The sequence below is a fragment of the Silene latifolia genome, chromosome 7 (genome assembly GCF_048544455.1).
Source record: "Silene latifolia isolate original U9 population chromosome 7, ASM4854445v1, whole genome shotgun sequence".
In the NCBI taxonomy this organism is placed as follows: Eukaryota; Viridiplantae; Streptophyta; class Magnoliopsida; order Caryophyllales; family Caryophyllaceae; genus Silene; species Silene latifolia.
In genome coordinates this window covers 32,424,311-32,439,940 of record NC_133532.1, presented here as the reverse complement: position 1 = coordinate 32,439,940, position 15,630 = coordinate 32,424,311, and the positions used below count along the sequence as shown (strand labels likewise).

Sequence of the window (15,630 nt, the reverse complement as noted above, 5' to 3'; positions counted from 1 at the left end):
ACAAATACTAGTTCAACAAATTACTAAGTCTAAGAGGATGGCACTAAATGACCTCCAAATGGTGTTAAACTAGACTACTTTCGTCCTTAATTTCCAAATGCTTTCGTCAAGAGCGATCGGATGGTGGTGGAATGATGATCCCTATGATGCTAGTAGCATATGACATGACAAGTCTCGAATTCTCTACAAAAGTAAAGGTCATGGATCGTCCCAAGCTGGACCAAGTGGCTTGACAAAAGGCTTTTTGGGAATGAAATGCTCAAATCTTTATTCACAACGGGTGGATATGACTAGTATTCAAAATTGTCCTCATTTCACTTTCACATTTCAAAAATTTAAGATGGGGTTTGTCCCTTCCGGGCTAGTGTCCTTTGCTTTCGCCAATCGCTTATTAGGCAACCGGTTAACCTCTAGACAATAGCTTTTCGGGGTGATAGTCACTCTGTCTCTGGGCGGACGAATTCACAACCGTATGGGGGCCCAATTCAATGGATCCCGCACCAAAGCACATCGAAGTGGTACGCCTCCATCAAAACAACTTAAACTTCTCAACTTTCAACAATTCATAACATTTGAGGTTTCCTTGGCATTAAATTACTTCCACATGACAAAATTTCTTTGAAATGAGCACTTCAAGCTTATTGATAGAAAATATTTTTTGGTTGCCTTACCACAAGGTCAATCAAGGTCACCTAGACAAGTTAACCAAGTCCACATCGCATCACGGGGTTGGATAGGTGACTCACATGCAAACCCTTGACTAGGCCTTGGGTCATGGGTCAAAAGACACTAGTATGACACTATCTAGGGTGTTTTACAACCATTCTAGTAGGCAAAGTCTTAAGTTGAACAAGTATTTGTAATGGCTTAGTTGCTCTTGTCAAAATTCCTAATTAGGCATTTTCCAAAACATTTCTAACATGCAACTACATGCTATGATGCAACTAATATAAACATCCTAATGCAAGTGATTCTATCAACTAATACGACATATAAACTAAATGCAAGTCCTAAGTTCACATTGTTATACCGCATCAATCAAAATAAAGCCACATAGTCATTAACATAAAGAGGAAAAAGGAGATTGGAAAGATCACACCATGCGGTCTTCATTATCCTCATGTCTCGGATGTGGCGTAGTCAATCAATGTGAGCAAGGATAGAACAAACACAATATATACAAAACTATATATACAAGACTACAAAAGGAAATAAACATGTTTTTGGGTTTTCAATTTTCAAATTTTTATGATTTTTGAAATTTTTCAATTTTTTGGATTTTTGAAAAAGAGTTAAATGTTAGAATTCCCATCCCCACACTAATATGGGCATTGTCCTCAATGGCCAAAATGATGGAAATTATGCAAAGATGATGCATGATTTCTACACTAAATGCAATCTACACTAAACTACACTACATGATGCATGGTTTTTGTTATGACGGAGAGGATAATTTAGATTACCTCCCGTTGTGTATGCATTAACTTCTCCAAACCGAGTTAGACACTATTGCTAATGTCCAAGGATGGGTGTAGTTCATGCACACACTATGCAATGCATGAAACTAATTTGTCATTTTGGATTTTCTATTGTGGCATTTGGAATTGGTTGTAAAGTGGGTATTGGGAGGGTGGTTGTTGTGGATATTGGATGTGGTGATTTTGGTGGGGAAAGTTGGGGTAGTAGTTAGGACTTTCATTGTATGAATTGTAAGGTAGGTTTGTGTTGACTTGCTCCTCAAATTCCCATACCCATGGTAGTCATATTCAAAAGATCCACCACATACTCCATATGTCTAGTCTTGAGCCATCATAGCTAAGACAAGGAAACAACTATAACCAAGGAAACTACACAAAAATGGTAGGAACGACCTTGCGGAACAAGTTACTCAAGGTTTAAAGCAAAATTAAAGTAGACAAACAATCAAGAACTTAATCACAAAACACCGTCCCCGGCAACGGCGCCATTTTGATGGAGAGTGTCGTTGGGGCTCTCAATCAAACACATTTATATTCTCAACAAATAAATAGTTAGTGGTTAAGTCGAGGTCGATCCACGGGGCGGTGTGCTTTGGGTTCTAAGTCTATCTATCTCAATTTATGCTAGTGTCACAATTGATTTGGGTTTGTAGTTGTGTTCTAAACTAATGGAAGCAATAAAGTAATACAACCAATAAAACATAATGAAGATGTAAACAAATAATGAAGGATACTAGGATGTCATGTGATCATAGGGGAATCATGGTAAGATAGCATAAATGAGTTATATAAATGCAAGCAATTTATTATTGTTGGAATTAAGTTAATTCATGTCATATAATTCATAAGAATATTTGGGTCCCGGAGCCGAGTCATTTGTGACTGTACAACAACTACAAGTCAACTTAATTCTTCCTATTAAATTAGATGCATGATAAACCAAATCCTAAGGAAACTTACGTCTCGGAGCCGAGTCAGTTAAGACTTTACAACACCTACAAGTCGACTTGGGTTTTCCCTATTCAACTCTATGCATGGTCTAACAAGGCTTGAGTTGGTTTATATCTTACAAGCCTTGTTGAATAGATAAGACATGGGCAAAAAATGCAAAGTTTTATAGTCTAACATTTCATCAAACATGACATGTGCATAAGTTGAAGAACAATAAGCAAGCATTCATATGAACTCATTAAGCATAAATCTATCCCATGATTAACCCCCCCTAATCCCCCACTAATCTTAGTTAAGTAACTACTTACTCATTATCATGGAAAACATGTCATTAATGGCGTCAATCATCACAACAAGTATAAACATGATAAGAGATTGAGGAAATAAACAATAAAGAGTAAAGACATTATACCAAACTTAAGATGAATAATTGGAAAGGAAAGAATAATAGAAGAAAACTTGATTGATTGATTGATGAAGAGTTGTCAGTTCTCCAATAATAACCAAATAATCTTCAATTACCCAATAATAAACTTGAACAATGAATAAGGAAAGATTAATGTGTAATTTTGTGGAATAATTGAGATTAATCAATTGTAATCTACTCCTAATCTAATCTAAGAAAGCCTCATTTAGTCTAAGGAAACTTGGTTCAATTGATTATTACAAATGGAGTATATATAGTGGTACATCATTAGGTTAAGCAAGGGTAGATTAGTAAATAACAATGTTAAGTGTTGAATAGAGAATTGCAAGTCCTGAGGGAAATGCGCGGATCCTAGGTCTGGGAAGCTCATCTTGAGCTCGGGATGCGCGGATCCTTGGGCAGTACCTTCTGAAATGGCAAATCAACTCGGGATGCGCGGATTGAGCTCGGGACGCGCGAATTCTGGGACAGCTTGTCTATTTGAGCTCGGATTGTAAAACGGACGTCATTTCCTCATCCGGACTCCTATTGGAGTGATTCAAAAGCCTAGACCACTCAATTTTTCGACGCCGTTTCATCTAGTGTACCTTTAGAGCAAAAGGAGCAACTCTTGGTTTGGTTCCAAGCAATTTCTTCTTGTAATGGCTTCCTTCTCGTCATCCTTGCTTTTAAGCCTATGTTCCTTCTATATACTATTTATTCCTACATCCTTGGTCATCATTCTTGCCTCCACTTCATACTAGTCCATCCAAGATCGTCAACAAGCTTCCAAATATGCACGGGAGATGGGAATTCTGCCTCATTACCTTCTTTCCTACAAGACATAAACAATGCAATAGGAAACCAAAATAGGAAGGAATTGACGGATAAAATGGTCATGAAATGCTATATTAGTATGCAAAATGGGTTTAATTCGGGGACTAAATGTTCGCAATTAAGAGTCACATAAAAAAAGATAACGGTTATAAGAAACCCCTAGCTATAACATAACAACGGGTACCACAAACCGTGTGTTGAACCATATAGTATATATGTTTATGTTTTGATGATGTTAAGAGTGCTTTATTTTTTATATACTCGTTGCACGTAATTGGTTGTTTAGTCTTTTCATATTAGACTTGTTGGAAATTATTAATCTCATTATACTCAACATATTCATATATGTGACATTTTAATTTAGTCATAAAATTAAAACTAGATCTTATGCATGCAAACATAAATAAGATAAGAGAAGAAATCATTGTTCTTACTATATGATTTCAGTTTTATGGGCACCAACAAGATCTCCTTCTTGATAGTTCTTGAGCTTTCCAATAATGGATGAACATTCATGACTTCAAAATAGAATCCCTCCAATAAGTAGCACCCAAGACTATCCCAAAATCCCACAAACTAACATGTACTAGATATTTGTAATGTGGTTTACCTTAAAATCGATTACTAATACTCATATACTACTACTAGTATTATTAGTGATTGATTTGTACAAATTAGATTCATAAAAATGAATTTTATGACGAACAAGAGAGAGAAGGTAGTTTTTATAAAACATGAGAGAATGATAAATTTTTAGAGAAAAAACTCTAAAAATCAACACCCACAAAACCGGTGGGTATAGGGTTTATAGACCCTTTTTATTTTTCCTTTTTGTCTTCACAAGACTAAAATGTGTAAGTCTTTTGCATAGTCAAGTCACTATCAATTGTCATAGACAAATGAATACGACAAATGAATAAGACAAAACTACTAAAAAGCCCACCCAATTTCGGTTATCTTGTAATATGGAGTCCACTTTATTTTTGTCAATTGTACAATTGTATGTCATGTGACATGTGACATGTCTTATGTCATGTTTTAATTTAAAATGCATATTTAACAAATTAAATATCATTTACAAATTAAATAAATCACATTTAACAAATTGACTAGTAATTCAAAATTACTTTCACATAAAAATGGTCATTTATATACTAGTTAGTATAATTCACAACATCTTGTAATTTTAACTAACTTATCATTCTCATCTCGCGTGTTTCGCAAACACCGATTAATGTTAGTAATATAACTTCTTAAATTACTAAATAAAATCTTATTTAATCACATTATAATAAGATGTCATTTTCTCTCTTATGATAATAATTTGTTCAATTTTAAGGAATTAATTAATCTATATCGACATACAATTAATTAACCTTTTTCAATTAAGGGAATCGTCCTTTAGGTGTGACCTCAAGGGATCAACTGATCACCACCGTCGCACGACAGTAATGTCAAACTCTAGCCAGCCAATCATTACCGATATGTGTGGACCAGTTGACTATATTTGTAATGTATCATCCCTTTCGTATTCTTGTTATGAGATTTAAATATGTGATCAATATGATCGACAATTGTGATTGCATTATTGTCGGAGGACACATATTCCAACAATCTCCCACTTGTCCTCGTCAAGTGTGCGTCAACAATTCTCTTGTCCTATTACTATCTCCCACTCAATTCAAGGTGTCTTTCAGGTCGTACTTGCAAGTGATCATATCGAGAGTGGTTTCCTCGATCTGGAGAATAACTGATTGACCGGAATTTTCTACCATAGAAACCTTCCGAGCGTGGCCACGCATTTCCAGTTCATTACTCCTCGAGTGGCCCTGAGATATTGTTTTAACCCTGACAAAGGGGTGGACAATTCCTATCGCACTATTCCCTTCGACTAGCCACAGCCATCAAAACCCAAAATATGCCCATTTGACCCCATTTACGAAAGTCGTAGTAACATAAATCAAAGCTAATCTGAAATTGTGCCATCTTAGGCGAACAGTCTTTAGTCAAAAGAATCGACTCATTAGAATACTATAGTAGCTCTCGCCATGACCAGGCTATATAAATTTGCCAGAACTCTATAAGCGGTCACTGCCCGACAAAGTGTTCCTAACAGTCTGCCTATGTGATCGACTAGTCATCTCACATGACTCTATGACACTTGAACTTGCCATCGATCACATCACACTCTAATCACATCGAGACGTCACCTCATACAAGTGACTATGGACAAATACCATGTTAATCCGGGTTCACTTTAACGGGGTTCAATATTGTCTCTACAACCCGTTTGGATGTAACAAGGTATAAAAGGAGTTTTCAGATCTTAAAAACTCGAACGACAAATGTGATTATGACATATGAATAGTCAATACCTGATTACTATTTCATATTCTATAATCTTATTTGATCTTGTATGTAGTTATTAATCTCAATCCAATTTAAATGACATGACTCATCATGTTAAGCCTATGAAAAGGCTTTGGTTAGTAGGTTTTATCAACTTCTTGTACCTAACTCAACCTTACTATATATTCGTTTTCCTTTGTAATGTATACATTTGCATTACAATTTCTGAGTACGTGTCTAGATCCAATCTAGACATAGGCCCTCTAACCTTAGAAAAGCTCCCACTGTTTTCACAGTGTGCGGGACTCATCCTTCTTGCATATCTCATGATTGCAAGTGTACTCAATTTCAATTGTAAATATCTCTCATTGTTCTTTATGGCCTAGAATGATTTTAGAAAATCTATTTCTTAAATAACATAGCCATAATGGTTACTTAACTATCTTGATGTGTTTTGATTATGGTTTTGTCGGAAACCATGCGCAATCTCAATTGTCAATTGTCTTTGTGTAACACCCTTACACAAAATTGCATCAAAAACACTTTTCATTAAATCCTTAATGCTTCTGCAAGAACTTAAGGGTAATCTTAATGGCTTACTTGGTAACTTGGTCGTGATCCCTCGTGGGGTTTAGTTTTCAGTCCTTGTCGTTAGGAGCACCTAGACCAAAACACAATTTATAACTTCACCAACAACTCTACAATTAGTAAAGAGGCAAGTAAAGGTCGGATCCCAAGGGACGGGAATTGAGATGAGATTTATATTGCAACTAGTGGTGTCTAAGGGGTGTCACAATTGGGGTTTGAAGTAGAAGATCACTAAACTAAATAGTAATAAAAGTAAATAAGCAAGATGGATTAAAAGGGATGTAAACAATTGATAAAAGGCACTAGGGTGTCATGGGGTCATAGGGAATTCATGGTAATTGATCATACAAACATATTCTCAAGTTATAAGCAAGCAATTATTGTTGTGATGGATCGAGTTGGTTTATATCTTACAATCCTAGGAAAGTTTGGGTCCCGGAGCCGAATCGATTAGATTGTACAACACCTACAAGTCGACTTAATCTTCCCTACTCAACAATATGCATGGTCTAATGAGACTCGAGTTGGTTTATGTCTTACAAGTCTCATTGAAAAGATAGGTGATGGGTAAAAAAAATTCAAGGATTCATAGGCTCGCATTTCATCAAACATAACATGTGCATAAGTTGAGATCATAACAAGCAAGCAAATAAACTATGAAAGCATATTAATTTAAGCATGAATCATTCCCCATGTTGGTTTCCCCTAATTACCCATTAACCCTAGCTAAGGAAACTACTCACTCATTATCATGTTGAACATGCTAGCAAGGTTGTCAATCATACCAACAAAGTGAAACATGATGAATAAATGAAAGTGATTAACAATAATTAAAAAGGATTAAGAGAATTATACCTACTTATGATTCCAATAATAAAGCAAAGAATAAAAGAAGTACTTGATGCTTGATTGGAAGGTTGTCAATCTCCCAATAATAATCCAAATAATCTTCAATTACCCAAAATAAAGGATGAACAAGAGAGAGATTAGGGAAATAAAACTTGTATTAAAACTTGATTAAATGTTGATTACAAGATTAAAGAGAGATTTTGATTGATATTAACTACACTAAAGATTGCTAAGAAGAACATGCTCTTCTTATTAGACTAATGGGGTATTTATAGTGGGGATTAGGTACATGAATTAGGGTTAACTAAGGGCTTAAAGGACGATTAAGTCCCTTGTTGAGGAATCGCCGGTTTCTAGGGAGACTCCGGTCTCTAGAAAAAGATGTGCATCCTTCCTTGAAGCTTGTAGAAGACGAAATGGGACTGTCTGGGAATTTGGGCGTCTTTAGCACGGGACGGGCGGATTTGGCGGCTTCTGGACGGGCGTCCAGAGGGTGAAGACAGGCGTCTTTGGGAGCTTTTGCACGGACGTCCAACTGAGGAAGACGCTCGGATTGTAGGCCTTGGACGGGCGTCTTCAGGGCAATCCGCACGGATTGTCAGGCAGTTTCGTTTCTTCTTCTTTTCTTCCTTTTTCTTCATAAAATCCTTGAGGATTTCCTCGGGGATGCAAGGATCTTTTCTCATCATTGACCATCTACTATAGTATGTACAAAAGCCTTCTAATCTTGTCTCTCCTTGATGCTTGGTCATTGAATTCAATCAATTTAGCCTCATTTTGCCATGAAAATGCAAGGTTTACACTCCTTTCTTACCAAGGACACAAAACCTCAAAGAATATGCAAAACAAAGAACTAAAGACAATAAATGACCCAAATATGCACTAAAAAGCATGGGAATAAGGCTAATTCGGGGACTAAATATGCTCTAATTATGGTCACATCAAATATCCCCAAACCGAACCTTTGCTCGTCCCGAGTAAAGAGGTGACAAAGACTAGGACCATTATTTAAACTAACCTAATAAAATAGCCGATATGAGACAATTAGCGGGTCTCACTCTGCCCCTTCAACTCACAACAAGACAACCATGAGGTAGGATGCCTTCTTGCAAGGCAAGGTGGGTCTTGCCAAAATGGCGACACATCCAAACATTAAGCACACAAAATCAAATAATGGATGCATCTACAAAAGAATAGCCACTTTCCTCATCTAAGTGGCGGAAATTATCTACAAGGGAAGCAATTCAAGGGTACACACTCCTTCATAGATGCAATTTCTTCAAACTACTAAGCCTAGAAGGATACCAATAAATCACCTCCAAGTTGTGTCAACCTAGGGTACCTTTGTCCTCAATCATTAAATGCTTTTATCAAGAATAGACTCCCTATGGTGTTAGAAACACTGGAGGATCGCGGAATTCCCCCTCTTGCCTAGACAAGAAGAAAGGTCGTCCCCTCTCTACCATGCACAAAAATGGATACAATGGATGAAGGGAGCAATAGATATTTGAAATTCACTTTGGGAGTTTGCTTTGTTGTTGTTTTTCCCCCCAATTTCTTGTGGCATATAACATTTGAGAACACTTTCTTGCCATTTCTTTGATGTTTGTCATTTTAATACTTGACAACTTTTCAACTTTTCTTTGCATTTCTTTTTGAACATTTTCAAAGTCACCCCATATGTAGTGAGGGTGCCTTATATTTGAAGCTTTAGGAGTTCTATTTTTGCTTCTGTTTTCATTTGATGCATTTTTTTTTTTTGCAAACTTTCTTTCACTTTTCATTTTATTGAACTCAAATTGATTTCTTTTTATGCCTATTCCCTTTGATGACAAAAATGTGGTAGAACATGTATGATGGATGGATGCATGGTTTCAAGGGTCACCTTGGAATAAACGGTAGCCAAGGTGTTATCACACCACAAGGTACTATTGACTGGGCCTTAATCCATGGGTCAAAGGATACTAGCATGACACATCCTAGGGTGTTTTACAAGTATTCTAACAAGCAAAGTCTTAAGAAGAAAAAGCATCTACTAGGGCCTATATACACTTGTCAAGCTTCCCAATTAGATGGTTTCGCAAAAATTTTCTAACATGCAACTACATGCCATGATGCAACTAACATTTATACAACCTAATGCATAAGATTCTACCAACTACTATGTCATATAAACTAAATGCAAGTCCTAAATTCACATTGTTATACCGCATCAATCAAAATAAAGCCACATAGTCATTAACATAAAGAGGAAAAAGGAGATTGGAAAGATCATACCATGCGGTCTTCAATATCCTCATGTCTCGGATGTGGCGTAGTCAATCACTGTGAACAAGGATAAAACAAACACAATATATACAAGACTACACTACAAAGGAAATGAACTTGTTTTTGGATTTTCAAATTTTTCAAATTTTTATGGTTTTTCGAAATTTTTTGGTTTTTTTGGATTTTTGAATAAAAGCTAAGTTAGAATTCCCCATCCCTACACTAATATGGGCATTGTCCTCAATGGCCAAAATGATGGGAAATTATGCAAACATGATGCATGATTTCTACACTAAATGCAAGCTACACTAATCTACACTTCATGATGCATGGGGTTTTGTTTTTGACGGAGAGCGTAATTTAGATTACCTCCCGTTGCGTATACATGTACTTTCCCAAACCGAGATAGACATTATTTCTAATGTCCTAAAGTTGGGGTAGTTCATGCACACTAGATGCAATGCATGAAACTAAATTGTCATTTTGGATTTTCAAAAGTGGGAACAATGAAATAAGAACACCTCAATGGGGCCGAGGTGTTAGTCCTCTATGTTGCTAGGACTCTCCAACCATGATCAAGATAAAATAAATAAAACAAAGAAAGAATTAGACAAACCTCAAGAGGGTAGGAGCCTCCAAAGCTTGCTAATCTTCCACCATATCATCATTGTCATCATCTTCCTCAATAGAAGTGGACTCATCACCACTTCCCTCTTCACTTCCTTGCTCACTACCTTCATCATCCTCTTCTTCTTCTTCATTAGCCTCTTCCTCTTCATTTACCTCTTCATGAATGCTTTCATCAACAACCTCATCACCGACAACCCCATCGTCACCCGGAATCTCACCCCTAGATGCACTTGGAAAGAAGACTTCCCTATCCGCCCAACTAGGCAAAGGACATGAAGGATCAAGTAGTCTTTGCCTAGCTAAATGAAGGAGGGGTGGATATTGGGCTTAGTATGCATCTTCCCGATCCTTATAAGCTTGTTTGTGCATCTCTTGCATAAGTAGAGTTATGTAGTCATTGCTTGCTTTAACACCTTCGGGTTTGAACTCTTGATACTTGAATGGATAGGGTGGTGTGACAATGGAGGAGGAGGGCATTTCAATTTCACCCCTTTGTTGACGGATGATGTATTCGGCTTCTTTTGAGTGACGAAGAAGGTAGTTGGTCCGATGGACACTCAAACGGCATATCTTGGAAGGCAAAGTAAAAGATCTAGCCTCATTGGTGAGCCACCCATATTTGGTGTCAAGAGGGTTATGAGTGACCCACTTATACTTGTTAATCATGGCATCCATGTCAATGACATGACCCCCCTTTTTCCCCACATACTTGTTATCCTTGTTGAAATTCGGATCAAAGTACTTAGCCAAAAGAGTGACTAGACCTCCATTTACAATAAAAGTAGTGCCTTGCTTTCCACAATCAACATTGAGCCATCTTTCAACCAAAAGCCTTAGATAATTGTAAGGCTTGGTGAATTCCTTCCAATATTTAAGGCCGACTCAAGTAGAACACAATCGAGCTTGGTAATGTGGTTAGTGTCTTTTCTTGCAATGATAATATTCCCGATGACCTTGTGCCACAATCTAATGCCCAGATGGTGGACTAATAGAGCGCGACTAGCATGATAGTTCTCAAATTTCCTCCCGGAAATCGCCTCCCAAAGAGGAGCGGGGTCATACTTTTCGGGATTCTTGTAATAACTAGGTGAATCACTAAGACCCAATACTTTACCCAATTCATCAAAGGTGATGCGCCTACTCACATTGGCAAGGCGGAACTCGATGTTTTCTCTAGTCTCTACCTTAGTCATTTTCAAAGAACTCAAGAATTCTAAGGTAAGGGAGGGGTATGTCAATTCTCTTGTAGCAAACAATTTTCCCAACCCCATGGCTTCAAAGAAGGCTTTTGTTTGTTCAAGGACACCCAATTTGTTCAAGGCATCTTCACATATGAATTTGGTGGGTAGAAAGGATTTTCTAGCATACTTGGCAAATGTATCCCTATGGGAGTTAGAAATGAAAATTACCTCCGGATAGTTTGATAATTGAGCAATTTCCGGAGTTGATGATGTTGTTGCTTCCAAGGGAGGTTGTTGTTGAACTTCCAAGTTTGAACTAGCTACCACCATCGCCAATGAGGCTTTCTTTGCTTGAAGACATTTTTGTCTTGTTGAGAGTGCATTTGCCTTAGGTGCCTTTGTTGATCCTTTTGTCCTTGCCATTGATGAAAATACCAAGAAAAGAGTGAAAATCTTCAATTTCCAAGTATACCCAAATCGATTTTAAGATGAAAGGCTTTGCCTTTGTAACTTCAAAAATCGACTCAAAGGTTGAAGATTTTGGTGCTTGGTTTGATTTTTGTTGGAAGAGGAGTGATTAATTGTTGGTAAAAAGAAGTTTGGATTTGATTTTGTTGAATTTGGTTGAGGAAATCTTGTTTTGGTGATGGAGAGGATGAGGGTTTTGAGTTTTGGGGTTTATGGGTAGTGTTTTGAATGAATGAATGAAGAAATGAAGATGGGATGGGGTATTTAAAATACCCGAAAACTTTTGAACTGCAGGGGAAGACGGGCGTCTTTCTTTCGGGACGCTCGGATTCTGCCTATTTTTGGTTCAGAATTCTCGCCTAAAGACGGGCGTCTTTCTGCAAAGACGCTCGGATTCTTTGCTTGTAGGACGAGCGTCTTCTGCTGAAGACGGGCGGATTCTCAGACAGTGAGCTTTCTTGTTTTTCACAGCCAAAAAGACGGGCATCTTTCCTTCGAAGACGGGCGGATTTCAGAAGACGAGCGTCTTCTCTACCAGGACGCTCGGATTCTTCAACAGTCCCAAAATTTCAAATTTTCAGTTCAGATGGACGGGCGGATTTTGACAAAGACGCCCGGATTGCCTGAAGACGGGCGGATTTTCCTTGAAGACGCTCGGATTCTCCCTGTTTTACCCGGATTCGGTTCCATCTGTGCACTTGCATATCCCGTGTCATTTTTCATTCTTCAAATCCCGTGTTCTTCATTATAGGGGCACTACTAAGGCATGAATAGCCTAGGCAATTGCTATCCCCACACTAAGCTAAAGCACTACACATCAATTAAATCATTAGTCCCTCCCTCACTTCTCTCAAAAACGATAATTATCTTGATCAAAGCATAAAAATCCAAAAATGACAAAAATGCAATGTAAGAATTAAAATGCAAGTTAGGGAGTTAAAAATATTTACAAATAGTGGTTTAGGGAGGACTCCAGCAAACTCTCATCCTTAGTGAGATGTCATGGGGGCATGTCTAAGGTGTTGTTGATGTTGCTCAACACCTTGAAAAAGTAGTAAAAAGCTTGTTCATTATCATGATAAAGATCTTCAATAGACCTTTGCCCTTGTTGTCGGTCTTGATCGATAGCATTACCAATATAGGGATTGAAAATCCCTTCAAACTCATCGTCCCAAAGACCACAAACTTCATCTACTTGGTCACTAAAGATCTCTTGAGTTGATAGAGACAACTCTCCCACTTTCTTGTCTTGGCCAATGAGGCCATCCTCTTCATTGCTTGACTTTGGTGAGCTTTTCAAGCTCTCTTTGTTACAATTCACTTGCTCTTTGAATGGAGCATCATCAATTTTCTTCTTCCATTGGAATTCTGACTTATTCCTATCATCCTTCCGGCTATAATGATCAACCATAAAACATGGTTCATGCAAACGGGGAGCTCTCATGGTCTTGTCAAGGTTGAAAGTTATGCTCTCATCTCCCACTTCTAGAGTGAGCTCTCCATGCTTCACATCAATCACCACACCTGCGGTGTGTAAGAAAGGTCTTCCTAGAATGATTGAAATGTTGTAATCTTCTTCCATGTCAACAATGACAAAGTCCACCGGGATGAAAAATTTCCCAACTCTTACGAGAACATCTTCCCATATCCCTAATGGTGTATTCGTCGATCTATCGGCTATTTGGAGTGTGATATTGGTGCATTTAAGCTCTCCCATCCCCAACCTTTTACTCACCGAGTACGGCATAACACTCACACTAGCCCCTAGATCACATAAGGCTTTGTTGATCGTGGTGTCGCCAATGGTACACGGTATTGAGAAGCTTCCCGGATATTTGAGTTTTAGAGGTGAACTCCCTTGAAGTATTGCACTACTCACCTTAGTGAAGGCGATAGTCTCAAGCTTCCGGATCGACTTCTTCTTTGTGAGGATGTTCCATTTGGTGTTTTCATTGTAATAGTTTGAATAAGGGGTACCACTCTTGTATGCTTGGAAAGCATTCACTTGTTCAATTGTTCCCCTACATTCACTTTGGTCATGTCCCAAAGTTCCAAAATTCTCACATATCCCACTTGGGATTGATGAAGATGCCGTCATGGCATTAACATGATGCTTTGGTGATTTTGAGGCTTCTTCAAGTCTAACCATAGCTTTTTCAAACTTCAAATTGATGGTATCGATGTGAGCACTAAGTTGAGCACCCAATTGAGTAATGGAGTCCACTTCATGCTTTCCTCCTCTAGTAGCCTTGCGAGGTCTACTATATTGTGAGTTATGGACCGCCATTTCCTCAATTTTGTTCCAAGTTTGATTGTCATCAACTTCGGTGAACATTCCATTTGATCCCATGTTGAGAATGTTCCTTGAATCTTCATAAAGACCGTTCCAAAATTGTTGTACCAAGAACCACTCGCTAAGTCCATGGTGAGGACATGAGCGACAAATTCCTTTGAATTGCTCCCAAGCTTCATACAAAGATTCTTCATCTCTTTGCTTAAAGCCCGTAATTTGAGCTTTTAGCATGTTAGTCTTTTCCGGTGGATAGAACTTTTTGTAGAAAGCTAGAGCCAACTTCTTCCAAGAATCAATTCCGAGAGTAGCCTTATCAAGGCCTTTCAACCATTGTTTCGCGGTGCCAATTAGAGAAAAACGAAATAAGACCCATCGAATTTGGTCTTGATTTACACTGGTTTGAGAAATTGCATCACAATAGTCACAAAAAGTCTCCATATGAGAGTGAGGGTCTTCACTAGGCATCCCCCCAAATTGGCTTCTTTCGACTAATTGGATAAATGCGGATTTGGCAATAAAATTTCCGGTTAAGTGTTGTGGTGTGGAGTACCATTGGGTAGGTTCTCCTCGGTGGGAACGGAATGTGATGAAAACTTAGGCATTGTGGGTTGATTTTGTGTTGGATTTTGTGTTGGGTTATCCTCACCTTCTCTTGCAAAAGGGTTGATGAACTCAATAGTATTTGGTTGAATATCTACAACCTCACCAATACCTCTCAAAGTTCTCCTAGCAAGTCTTCTATTGGTTGTCAAAGTCCTTTCAATTTTGTGATCAAAGGGTAACAAGTCACCTTGTGACCTTCTAGACATGCAAAATATCAAACAACTCGAAAATAATTAGAACAAACCTTGAGGAGTTTTACTTCCCCAAGGCAAAGAAAGACACAACTAATAACAATACAAGAAGATCTAAATCAAGTTAACACTGTCCCCGGCAACGGCGCCATTTTTGGTCGTGATCCGTCGTGGGGTTTAGTTTTCAGTACTTGTCGTTAGGAGCACCTAGACCAAAACACAATTTATAACTTCACCAACAACTCTACAATTAGTAAAGAGGCAAGTAAAGGTCGGATCCCAAGGGACGGTAATTGAGATGAGATTTCTATTGCAACTAGTGGTGTCTAAGGGGTGTCACAATTGGGGTTTGAAGTAGAAGATCACTAAACTAAATAGCAATAAAAGTAAACAAGCAAGATGGATTAAAAGGGATGTAAACAATTGATAAAAGGCACTAGGGTGTCATGGGGTCATAGGGGATTCATGGGAATTGATCATACAAACATATTCTCAAGTTATAAGCAAGCAATTATTGTTGTGATGGATCGAGTTGGTT

General features: G+C 38.0%; 1 non-coding gene across 1 annotated transcript; it reads left to right on the top strand.

The window, feature by feature from the left end:
* Positions 1-14,422: 14,422 nt before the first annotated feature.
* On the top strand, positions 14,423-14,529 carry LOC141593773 (small nucleolar RNA R71). The gene has a single exon (XR_012521838.1). It is a non-coding gene; the product is annotated as a small nucleolar RNA R71 (small nucleolar RNA).
* Positions 14,530-15,630: the final 1,101 nt, after the last annotated feature.